This window comes from Erythrolamprus reginae, chromosome 2 (genome assembly GCF_031021105.1).
Source record: "Erythrolamprus reginae isolate rEryReg1 chromosome 2, rEryReg1.hap1, whole genome shotgun sequence".
Taxonomy (NCBI): Eukaryota; Metazoa; Chordata; class Lepidosauria; order Squamata; family Dipsadidae; genus Erythrolamprus; species Erythrolamprus reginae.
The window spans coordinates 167,003,148-167,016,253 of NC_091951.1; the positions used below are offsets into that span (position 1 = coordinate 167,003,148).

The window sequence follows — 13,106 nt, forward strand, 5'->3', positions numbered from 1 at the left end:
AAATCTGTTGTGTGCTCTTGTGTAGTTATGGTTGAAGCTGAAGTAGTCACTGACAGGCAGGACGTTGCAGCATATGATCTTGTGGACAATACTTAGATCTTGTTGTGTTCCGTAGTACCTTGTGGAACTTGGGGTACTGCCCTCTTTGCATTAGGACATCTAGGTTAGATGGCGAGATCTCTAGATTGCAGTCCTTAGTTTGTAGCTTGCAGGCAGAAGTGGAAAGATTGTCCCAGCCACGTGCTGTAATGCAGCCATGTGTGCAGCCTCCACTTCCACAGCGCCCCCCGAGGAGGAGGGCTGTTTGGACAACTGTTGGTTCAGGAAGATTACGTGCAGTTGAACAAAAACATAACAATTTTGGTCTCTCTGTATCCAACTCCTATAATGTTCTTGCGGATTTAAATAGTAAGGATGTTGTAGATATTAGCAAGGCCCCTCAGGCGGAGAATGAGGGGATGTTCAAAGGAGAAGTTGTTGTAAATGAGGAACATAGTGTCACCAAACGAAGTCCAGTTAGTAGAAATAAAGAGAGGACACATGTTCTTGTGGGTGACTCGATTGTCAGAGGTGTTGATTTGGGACAGAGGAAGGATGTGGTGAAGGTGATGAGGTGTCTTCCAGGAGCCACTGCCCACAGGGACAGGAGGCGGATTACAAACATTGTCAGGGCTGTGAGTAAAGGTAATAAAGTTGATGTGGTGGTGCATCTTGGCACAAACGATCTGTCCCAGAGAAATGTTAATGTAGTAAAAAGAGATTTTCAAAGTCTAAGTGTGGAGCTGGGTAAAATAACTGATTCAGTGACTTTCTCAGAGGTGTTACCGGTTTGTGGCCAGGAGGGTAAAACAAGTTGTATCAGAGAGTTTAATGTGTGGTTAAGGCAGTGGTGTAAAGCTGAAGGTTTTGGTTATGTAAGTCATGATGTCAGTAGATGGTCTAATAGGGAGTTGTTTAAGAGGGATGGTTTGCATCCATCATACAGAGGTACCCAGGTGCTCGGTGAGGAATTCAGAGCTTTTTTGGACAGGCATTTAAACTAGGTAAAGGGGACAGAGATGTACCAGATGTGGAGGATTTCTGTCCCCGACCAATGAGGATACATCAGTTTCTGGAAGCTTATGAAAAGGGAGCTGAAAATAAAATAGATGTAGTTGTTGATGATAAGGGGCAAACTAATAATGAAAATAATGTTCTTCGGGTAATGTGCACGAATGCTCGAAGCTTGAGCAACAAGCTCTGTGAGTTAATGGCCATAATATCTAGAGATAATTTGGATCTGGTTGCCATAACTGAGACATGGTTTAAGGATTCCAATGAATGGGAAATATCCATACCAGGATATACACTGTATAGGAAGGATAGAATAGAGAGAAGGGGAGGTGGAGTAGCCATTTATGTTAAAGAAAGTCTAAAAACAATACTAATTCAAAATACATGTAAAGATCTGGAGACCCTCTGGATTTGCATGCAAAATAAAGACGGTTCTGTCATTAGAATTGGGGTGATCTAAGGCCTCCAGGGCAATCTGAGGAACATGACAACAAGATGGTGGATGAGATTACCCTAATGGCAGTAAAGGGAGATATTGTGGTTATGGGTGATTTCAACATACCTGATGTTGACTGGAATATCCCCAGTGCCCTTACATGCAAAAGTAAGAATATAGTAGAGGCCTTTACAGGAGCAGCTATGGCACAGCTAGTTAAGACACCAACTAGAGGGGAGAATATTCTAGATTTAGTTTTTACAAATGGGAATCGGGTTTCAGAGGTCAAGGTGGGAGAAAATTTAGGTTGCAGCGACCATCTATGTTTGTGGTTTGATGTAAAAACTGATTGTGAGCAATCCTATACTGCAACCAAAGTATTGGATTTCAGAAAAACAAATTTTAATGCAATGGGGGAATATTTAAATAATGAATTAAAGGGGAGGGATAAAATGGCAGGAGCGAGCACCCAGTGGACTGTATTAAAAAAGGCCATCTTAAAAGCCACAAGACTTTATGTAAAGCAAGTAACTAAAAGTAAAAGGAAGAAGAAACCGCTATGGTTTAGCAATGATGTAAGGGCTATAGTCAATGAAAAAAAGGCTGCCTATAGGAGGTATAAAGAGTCTGGAAGTATAGCTGATAGAGAGGTGTATAAAATGAGACAGAAGGAGGCGAAACAGATAATATATGCTGCTAAAGCCTCAAAAGAGGAAGAAATAGCAAAATCTGTAAAGAAGGGGGATAAAACCTTCTTCAGATATATTAGTGATAGGAAGAAGAAAAACTGCAGCATCACAAAGCTTAGTACCGGGAATAATACATGCATTAATGGGAATAAGGAGATTGCTGACCATTTCAATAGCTACTTCTGTTCAGTTTTCTCAAAGGACACCTTACAAAATAATACTATAGAGGGATATAGCATTGCTTCCAGCTGTACGGATTCAGCTCCAGTGATCTTAGAAGCCGATGTCTTAGAAGAACTTGAAAGATTAAAGATAAATAAGGCAATGGGTCCAGATGGCATCCATCCCAGAGTTCTTAAAGAACTCAGATCTGTCATTGCTACCCCCCTGACTGATTTGTTTAACCAATCCCTGTTAACAGGAGATGTTCCTGAGGATTGGAGAATGGCCAGTGTTGTGCCTATCCACAAGAAGGGCAGTAGAGAAGAAGCTGGAAACTACAGGCCAGTTAGCTTGACATCAGTTGTAGTTAAAATGATGGAGACTCTACTCAAAAAGAGGATAAATCAGCATCTAAAAAACAATAACTTATTGGACCCAAATCAGCATGGCTTTACTGAAGGCAAATCGTGTCAGACTAATCTCATTGAGTTCTTTGACTATGTCACAAAGGTGTTGGATCAAGGTGGTGCCGTGGATATTGCCTATCTGGACTTCAGCAAAGCCTTTGATACGGTTCCACATAAAGAGCTGATAGATAAATTAGTGAAGATTGGACTTAATCCCTGGATAGTTCAGTGGATTTCAAGCTGGCTGAAGCATAGACATCAGAGAGTTATTGTTAATGGCGAGTATTCTGAGCAGAGACAGGTTACAAGCGGTGTGCCACAAGGGTCTGTTCTGAGTCCTATTCTTTTTAATATGTTTGTGAGTGACATAGGGGAAGGTTTGGTAGGGAAGGTTTGCCTATTTGCCGATGACTCTAAAGTGTGCAATAGGGTTGATATTCCTGGAGGGGTCTGTAATATGGTAAATGATTTAGCGTTACTAGATAAATGGTCAAAGCAATGGAAACTGCAGTTTAATGTTTCCAAATGTAAAATAATGCACTTGGGGAAAAGGAATCCTAAATCTGAGTATTGCATCGGCAGTTCTGTGTTAGCAAAAACTTCAGAAGAGAAGGATTTAGGGGTAGTGATTTCTGACAGTCTCAAAATGGGTGAGCAGTGTGGTCGGGCAGTAGGAAAGGCAAGTAGGATGCTTGGCTGCATAGCTAGAGGTATAACAAGCAGGAAGAGGGAGATTGTGATCCCCTTATATAGAGCGCTGGTGAGACCACATTTGGAGTACTGTGTTCAGTTCTGGAGACCTCACCTACAAAAAGATATTGACAAAATTGAACGGGTCCAAAGACGGGCTACAAGAATGGTGGAAGGTCTGAAGTATAAAACGTATCAGGAAAGACTTAATGAACTCAATCTGTATAGTCTGGAAGACAGAAGGAAAAGGGGGGACATGATCGAAACATTTAAATATGTTAAAGGGTTAAATAGGGTTCAGGAGGGAAGTGTTTTTAACAGGAAAGTGAACACAAGAACAAGGGGACACAATCTGAAGTTAGTTGGGGGAAAGATCAAAGGCAACATGAGAAAGTATTATTTTACTGAAAGAGTAGTAGATCCTTGGAACAAACTTCCAGCAGACGTGGTTGGTAAATCCACAGTAACCGAATTTAAACATGCCTGGGATAAACATATATCCATTGTAAGATAAAATACAGGAAATAGTAAAAGGGCAGACTAGATGGACCATGGGGTCTTTTTCTGCCGTCAGTCTTCTATGTTTCTATCTTTCTATGTTTGTTTAAGGCGTCTTAGTTCTAAACTTTCTAGGCCCAGGATTGAAAGTCTAGTCTCATAGGGTATTCTATTTCGAGTGGAGGAGTGAAGGGCTCTTCTGGTGAAGTATCTTTGGACATTTTCAAGGGTGTTAATGTCTGAGATGCGATATGGGTTCCAAACAGATGAGCTGTATTCGAGGATGGGTCCGGCAAAAGTTTTGTAAACTCTGGTAAATTGTGTGAGATTGCCAGAGCAGAAGCTACGTAGGATTAGGTTTACAACTCTTGAAGCCTTCTTGGCTATGTTGTTGCAGTGGGCTGTTGTTGCTGAACCTGCAATATAGAGTCTCATACCAAAGTTGAAAAAACTTCACTGAATTGGGTAATTAGCATGTCACAATTAACAGATTGTCATGTAACTAAAAAAGCAATTGGATTTCCCCCCTTCCCCTCCTAGCGAGACAATGATTTCCTCCTGCAATTTTGGAAGCCAGCACTACACGAGGCTTCCACAAGATGGCAGCATTTCACATCCCCAGAGTGAGAGTTACTAACACTGGCAGCGGATCAACAGTGATGCCAAGCATTTCACATGGAGGTTGAAATGCATTTGGGAGGTGAAAAAGTCAAGCAACTTTTTCCAAGTCAGATGTGCACCAATTAAAATCTCCTTCAAGTTGAGCCCGTGTCCTGCTGACTTTCTGACTTGCCAGGAGAGTTTCTTAGCACCGATCAAAAAAAAGGATTTGCTGTTGCTTTCTTTATATTATATTCACCCAGTGTGCAGCTATAGTATTTCCTGTGGGTCTCCCATCAAGGTACTTGGTACAAATTGTCCCTGAGTAATGACCACAACTGGGCCCAAAATTTATGTTATTAAGTGAAACATTTGTACGGCCTTTCTTGCCATTAGGTAGAGCAAATCCACCTCTTTCCTTTATGTCTTCTAAAATACTTAACTTTATTCTCAGCTTCTTGCCCTGCCACAGACATTTTTTAACAATTGTTGTTAAGTCTTTAAAAAATTTCCCCCCTGGATTTATAGGTATTACTTGAAACAAAAACAATATCTTTGGTAGAACATTCATCTTAATAGTTGCTATTCTTCCCATGAAAGATATTTTCAGGTTATTCCATATTTCTAGATCTTTTTTAATTTCTTCAATTACTTTAATATAATTGTCATTTTTTAATGATATCGTTTTGGCTGTGATCCATATTCCTAAATACTTTACTTTTTTAGCTATCTTCATATCTGAAAAAATTTCTAATCTTCTTTCCTGCATTTTTGTCATATTTTTAACTATAACTTATGTCTTATTTTTATTAATTTTTAAGCCAGCTACCTTACCATACTCTTCTATTGTAGCTATCAAAATTGGTAATGTTGTCAATGGGTTTTCAATTATGAAAGTCATATCATTGGCATATGCTTGTATTTTATATGATTCTTTCCCAATGGTTATTTCTTGTATTTTATTATTCGCCCTAATCTTAATTAATAATACTTCGAGGGATAAAATAAACAATAAAGGTGAGATCGGACATCCTTGTCTAACTCCTTTAAAGATTTCAAATTTTTCCAATTGTTCATTATTTAGTATAATTTTCGTTGTCTGTTTAGAATATATGGCATCAATCAGATTCACAAATTTAGTACCAAATCTCATTTGATTCAGTTGCATTTTAATAAATGTCCACAGACTGGTTCTAAGAACTGGTAGTGTTAGCGGCAGGAGGCGTGCCCACACGACCGGGGTGCTTCTGCACATGTGCAGAAGGGTTGTGCACACGCACAAGCATGAGAACCAGTAGAAAAGGTTTTTAGAACGACTAAACACTACTGCACTGCAGATGCTAAGTTAGCAACCAGGTTGTTAAGTGAATCTGGCTTCCCTATTAACTTTGTTTGTTAGAAGCTTGCAAAAGTTGATCACATGACCTCTGGATACAGCAACCATCATAAATATGAACCAGTTGCCAAGCAACTGAATTTTGATCATGTGACCATGGGGGAATGCTGCAATGGTTGTAAGTGTGAAAAACAGTCATATGTTACTTTTTTCGGCATCGTTGTAACTTTGAACGGTCATTAAATGAACTGTTGTAAGTCAAGGACTACTTGTACCTCCCAGCCTCCTCTTTTCACTTGCTGAGTCTAACTTTGCTCTGAAGAATTACAATATTAATTAAACTCTTCTTCCACATTCAAATATTTGATATCAAAGGTTGAATACTGAGATTTTACAAGTAAACAACAAATATCTAGGTTTTATTGTATGTATGTCTCTGTGTGTTTGTGCATTTCAATTATTATTTATTCAATCAATCCAACATTTTAGTTTGATTATAATTTCAGTTCTAAACCATGATATCTAGTTCTGTCATTTTCTAAAATATGTAGCAGCTAATCAGATGCTTTGAATGCTAAGAAAATGTTATTTCCAGGCTTGTTAAAATGTAGACATGACACATACATGTGGTTATTACTTTTGTCATAAGAATCACATATTAGTGCAATTTGTCTGAGATTCAGAGAAAAGCATGATGAAAAAGTAATGCATATCTCTATCAACTGCTAATATAATAGTAATGATAATGTTGTAACTTACATTTATTTTTCTAATTAGTGTGTTATTTTATTGAATATTTTTTGCAATTTGTAACATTCACAAAAAATTAATACAAAATGAGGATGCATAAGAATGTATTAAGATATGTTATAGAAAATGGTCAGTGCTAAGGCTATTGGAATGACAATATTTAAATAAGATTGTACAGGCAATTTAAAATTCTATTTGTGCTGGTTGGCAGAGATTAGGAGAGGTTAATAGTCCACTCCAGTCACAAAGAGAAACTTTACTGATGGGCGGGCAGATTTTCTCAGTGGCACAGAAGGTGTTCCTATTGATGAGATGTCTTGAAAGAAGGGATTTCCGAACAAGACAAGAAACAACATTGGATCCACTGAATCACAAACCATATTAATTTCAATTAGAAAACTGTTTTATAAATAATTAGTAGTTGGATACCTGTTCTTCAAACTATGTGATTGGGCTTAATAAATTGACAGTTAAAGCTTGAAAATTAAGGAGTAGTTACAATTGGGCTTGATACATTGACACTTAAAGCTTGAAAATTTATTTAGAATGTGTAACTCCTTAGCATCACAGCATGTTAATGTAAGGCAACTGGCAGTTGGAACAGAGTTCTTTTCAGGTGGGAAGGGAGAGTATAATGTTTAACTCCTTAGTATAAGAGCATGTTAATATAATCCTGGATAAGAAATACTTATGGTCATTTTGAAAAATCCTTTCTTAGCGAGCACCCAGAAATCAAGAGGAACATATATGCCAAGTTTCAAGCTTGTAGGCTTTACAATTCTGGAGATTTCATGAGTGAATAGTATTTGGCTTTTATATATAAGTATTGGACTAAAATCTTCAGGAAAGCTTCTCTGACCATCTATCGTAGCTAATGTGATCTGGAAAGCTGGACTTCTTTTCCCACTTCACGTTTGGTATTCCTATCATGAGATTTTATATCTTATGATAAGTTATCTCATGACAAGATAAAATAATTCCCCACTGTGGATTTTACTACAGTAATCATTGCCTACTATAGTATAATCATTGCGAATAGTGCTCATCTTTGTTTCAAGTCTGCCCATCAGCAGACCAGGCCAATGAGGTGCATTGAGGGGGTTCTGCCTTGCTGCTGGTGGTGATCACTTCCTGCTTGAGCTCATCCACAATGATTTTTCCTTCTAGATCCCATATCTTGATGCTGGGACCGGTGGCAGCACACAGCCAATAGCGGTTTGGGCTGAAGCATGAGGCATTGATGATGTCCCTACCGTCCAATGTGTAAAGGTACTTGCCTTCGTTCAAGTCCCACAGCATTGCCTGCCAGTCCTTGCCACCAGAAGCACACAATGACCCATCAGGAGAGACGGTCACTGTGTTCAAGTAGCCAGTGTGCCCAATGTGGTTATTCTTCAGCTTGCAATTGGCCAAGTTCCAGACCTTAACCAACTTGTCTCAACCACAGGAAACAATGATGGGGTTGCTGTTGTTGGGGGAGAAACATACACAGGACACCCACTCAGAGTGGCTTTTGTCTTGCACAGTGTACTTGCAGACACCTATGGTGTTCCAGAGTTTGATGGTTTTGTCCCTGGAACCGGAGACAATCTGGCGGTTGTCGGAAGACAAGGCCACACTCAGTACGTCCTTGGTATGGCCCACAAAACGACGAGTGGTCGTGCCTGTGGTAAGATCCCAAAGATGCAGGGTACAGTCCCAAGAGCTGGAGAGGGCAAACTGTCCATCTGAAGAGATGACTACATCACTCACAAAGTGAGAGTGGCCTTGTAGGGCTCACTGGGGAATCCCATAGTTAGTTTTGTCTCTTGTTAACTTCCACATGATGATGGTCTTGTCGCGTGAAGCAGAGAGGATCATGTCTGGGAATTGTGGGGTGGTAGCGATCTGGGTCACCCAGCTGTGGTGGCCCTTTAGGGTCCCACGCAGAGTCATCTGCTCCGTCATGGCGGTGGCTGAGAGGCCTCGAGCTCCCGTGGAGGACGGAGGATGTTATCGGATTCAGCGGAGGCTGCTTCGCCCGGTGCTGCCAACTCGCCCAGACCTAAAGAGAGAAAGTCAGTGCTGTCTGAAGACATTTCTGTGGTCATGTGGCCAGTGTGATGTCATAGAGCACTGTTATCTTCTCACCAAAATGGTACCTAATTATTTACTTGCATTTGCATGCTTTTGAGCTGCTAGGTTGGCAGGAGTTGGAGGCGAGAAGTGGAGTTCACCGCATTGTGTGGTGCTCGAACCTGTGCTGCTGTTGGCTTTCCAGCCAACAAGCCCAACATCTTAACCATTGAGCCAACACATCACCTCTATCACAAGATATCATACAAGATTTTATCCTGTTAAATATTTTTTTAAAAAAGAAAAACAGTAACACTAATATAAAGTAACAAAAAGAAAAAAAGAAAGCTAAAATTGCAAGAAAGAAAGAAAAACAAAATTAGAAAAGACAAAGAAGTCACTTCTGATTTTCTTTATAGCAGTTAAAAGTACTAATAAGTGCACTTGATTACCGCGTACATCTATTTTTATCATTTATTCTGCCTAATTATCAAAACCATAAACCATAAGCTTCCAAATAAGTCATGCTTACAGTAGAAACTTAATTTTAATGATGAAAGCATTAACTATTATGCAAAAGGATTGTAAGGGGTTTCCAGTCAGTAATAAATGTAATGCACTTTTATACATTTCTCTGATGACGTGTGCAAACAAAGAATTGTTTAATGAAAATTCTCTTTAAGATGACAACATGTAAATCCCAATTATTTCATCTACATATTCTCCCATTGTTCCATTTGTATATTATAGCCAACGTTTTAGCTCATTGACAACCATAACCTTCTGCATTCCTGGTGGTCTCTTAGGCTTTGTTCGGAGTATAGCTAATATTAGAAGCAGTGGGCCAAGCCTAATTTTTTCTAGGCGTGGTATAAATTTGAAGAATAGTTTTACCATAGTCTATGTTTATGGGCTGGAAGATTGACTGGTGCTTTTAAATCCCTTAAAACAAGTATTTGTTATTCTGGCTTCTTTATTTGTGGGTGGTATAGTGGTTAGAATGCAGTACTGCAAGCTAATTCTGTTGACAGCCAGCAGTTCGATTTTCACTGGGTCAAGGTTGACTCAGCTTTCCATCCTTCCTAGATCCATAAAATGACTCTGTAAATTGCTTAGAAAAGGTTGAAAAGTCTTCACCCCTTTTAATGTGGCTATGTTTTTGCAGTGTAAGTATTTCCCAGCTACATGGTAGCACCTATCTGAACTTGGCAAATCTAGAAACTTAACCAAGGTTGTTCCTAATGAGTACTTGAATGGAGATCATTGGGAAGTTCAAGACAATAGCTTGGATTTTTTTTTCAAACAAACATATTAAAAGACAATGGCAAACCATTTCCATATTAAGCTACTTGTCTGCATGAAAGTATACTAAAGGGTTGATTTACCAATTAGGCCTCATTGTGAATTATTTAAATTGTGGAGTTAAAGACCATATTTACTAACACATTTTATGAATATATGTACCTTTTTTTACCTTTTTAAATGTACATTTGAATATGTACCTTATAAAATGCCCCAAAGCAGAATAAAATATAAATCAAGAGCTTTACATATGAAAGAAGCACTCCGACAGATTTTTGATTTACCATTGGAGCAAATTTCCTTTCTACTAAAATATTCAACAAATAAAACATCACTTCATTCCCCAAGAATATTAAACCAGGCTATGAACTAATTATGCTACTCATTGGTCATTTAATAGAAACCAAATTTCAAACAACTTGCTTCCAAATAAGTCATGCTTAGAAACTTAATTTTAATGATGAAAGCATTGCATGTTATGCAAATAATGGAAAAGAAAGTATCTAAGGGTATGCATGTGCAGTGAACGACTGATCCAGCCCTTTATAGGGGAAATTGCTGACAGAGGAGAATGAGAATACAGGAAAAAAGAGAAAAGAATAAGAAATATTCTTATGATAGTTTCTGATCTTAAGGACAAGTGCAGACTTAGTAATTCATTTATGTATGGTGTTACATGCAAGCATCTTTTCTTCTCATAAGGTACCCCATTGTCTGTTTGCTTGTGTATTGCATATTTGTTTTTACACTGTTTATTGATTTCCATATTTTTAAATCTGTTTTTATATCTGTGTTTTTTCTCATTGTTGTGCACTGCCCAGAGTCACTTTTAATGAGACGGGTGGCTATACACATTGATTAATAAATATATAAAAGTAAAATTTCTTATACATCCACACATCCACACTGTATATTATTAACATCTTAATTCTAGTATCAGTGAAAATTCCATAAAGGGATCCCAGACTTATACAATATATCTTATTTTAACATTGATCAAACTAACTGACTTTGAACGCCTTCCATTTGCTTCCAACAATCTTAATCTTTATTAAGATGCTGTCATAGATTGCTTTTCTGTTTTGCTTTTTCCCATCTCAAAGCTATCTTCTAGATTTTAACCAACCTCTTTTGTAAATCTAGTAAAAATCTTTATTTGAGTCAATTTTCTGGGTTTTGTATTTTAATTTTAGGGGTTTTGCCCCCCCTTTGTCTTATAGTCCATACTTTTTAATTTTCTAATACTGTACTTCTGCAAATTCTTTATGCTCGGCTATTTCTGCATCAGGCAAATTTTGTTTCATCTCCTTAACTTGTAAATCTTCCCAAATGTCCTCTTTTGCACTAATATATTTTTCTTTAATATCTTTGGGACATAAGCTATTCATAGAAGTACAGTATATATCATTGCTGAGACTGAAGCTGCTATGTTTGGACCCCATTCTTCAAAGCTTTCCCAAAGTATTTCAAAAGTTTTCAGTCATTTTGCAAGCTCCAATGCTAATAGTAGACAAGAGACAGACTTTTCGCATTTCTCCCCCCTTTTTACTCCCTTTTATTTTCTGCCTGATATCATTATTATGAGGAGTTAGATTGTTGGGGGCAATATGCTGACCTGTAAACTGCTTAGAGGGGGCTGTAAAGCATTCGGAAGTGGTATATAAATTTAAATGCTATTGCCATTAGTCCCCTCTAGTGTCCAACCAAAATTTTATTATGGATACAGAGCAACTTAAGGAGGGTGGGATACAGTCAATTAAAAAGCATAGAAAATACACCCGAGTTAAAAAAAATATGAAAAGCTAAAAGATATAAAACAAACAAAAACCCTATATATAAAAACAAATCTAAAAGAATTTAAAAGGAGAGGTGGGAGCATTAGAGGAGTGTAGGGGAACATGAAGATTAGTACATGGCAGAATATATCAAGTCACTGAATACCCTAGTATGATGAACCAGATGCTCATTAAGACTAGTTTATGGTTATCATCATCTGCTGGATTTTAAACGTGACCATCCAGAACCTGGCAATATTATGTACTGTAGCAAGCTTGGTATCCGAAATCAGCTTATATTGACAGATTTTCTATAGTTTGGCTAGGGCAGTGAAGGGCTACCAAAGTTTTTACTACCACACTGTGGGCGTGGCTTATGCGGGACGCCCAACATTTTCTTTCAACATCTTTCAGTGCAAATTGGATTCTCTGGGGTGGAGCTCCATTTTTGCTATCCCACTGTGTTCTCCCCCGTCCGGGCAGTAATCCACCCCTGGGCTACGGGATCCACTTTCAACAAAGGTTGTTCCTAAAAGCATACCTTCTAGGTCCCTTGTGGGATATGACAATCCATCATGGATGGATCATTGCTTTAGTCTTTGGAGTCTTTGGAGAAGGGCGGCATACAAATCTAATAAATTATTATTATCATTATCATTATCATTATCATTATCATTATCATTATCATTATCATTATCATTATCATTATCATTATCATTATCATTATCATTATCATTATCATTATCATTATCATTATTATTATTAATTAGGAGCTGGATGTGATATGCCAGAATGATGCTGAGTCATTGAATTGGACTACCTGAATGAGTCATGCCCAGTTGCTTTTCATGACTTTCTCATTCTTGTCTGCCAAGAATTGTTCATTAATAATTCTTCTGCTGGAGGAGGTCCTGTCAGTATAGTAATTGATATATAAGCCTGATAAATGATAGCATTAACACATTCTTTGTCAAACTGTGGGTTGAGGTGGTACCGTTACTGTTGCCTCACGGGTACAATATTACTACAGGTTAGATCAGTGCTTATCAATTATTTTCTGTTACAGCCCCCCCCCCCGGAAGAAGTAAACATTCCCCCCTCCCAAATCTCCACCAGAATAATTGATTGCAATATTTGGCAAGTTTTCACTGAAAAAACTCAAGTGGCTTATCAGCGTCATTGGGGTGTAATGTGTTTAAGTGACACCTTAATTTATTTGGCTTCATGCTGCTTGCTGCCATATACAGTAAACATACCGATCTTTCCTCATCTCCCACCATAGTCACAGTGAAGCCAAGCACTACATATGCTTCATCACATTTCCTCACCTTAGCTTTCGGGAGACTTACATTT

General features: G+C 38.2%; 1 pseudogene; it reads right to left on the reverse strand.

Annotated features, from left to right (window-relative positions):
* Positions 1-7,674: 7,674 nt before the first annotated feature.
* On the reverse strand, positions 7,675-8,607 carry LOC139158662 (small ribosomal subunit protein RACK1-like; annotated as a pseudogene).
* Positions 8,608-13,106: the final 4,499 nt, after the last annotated feature.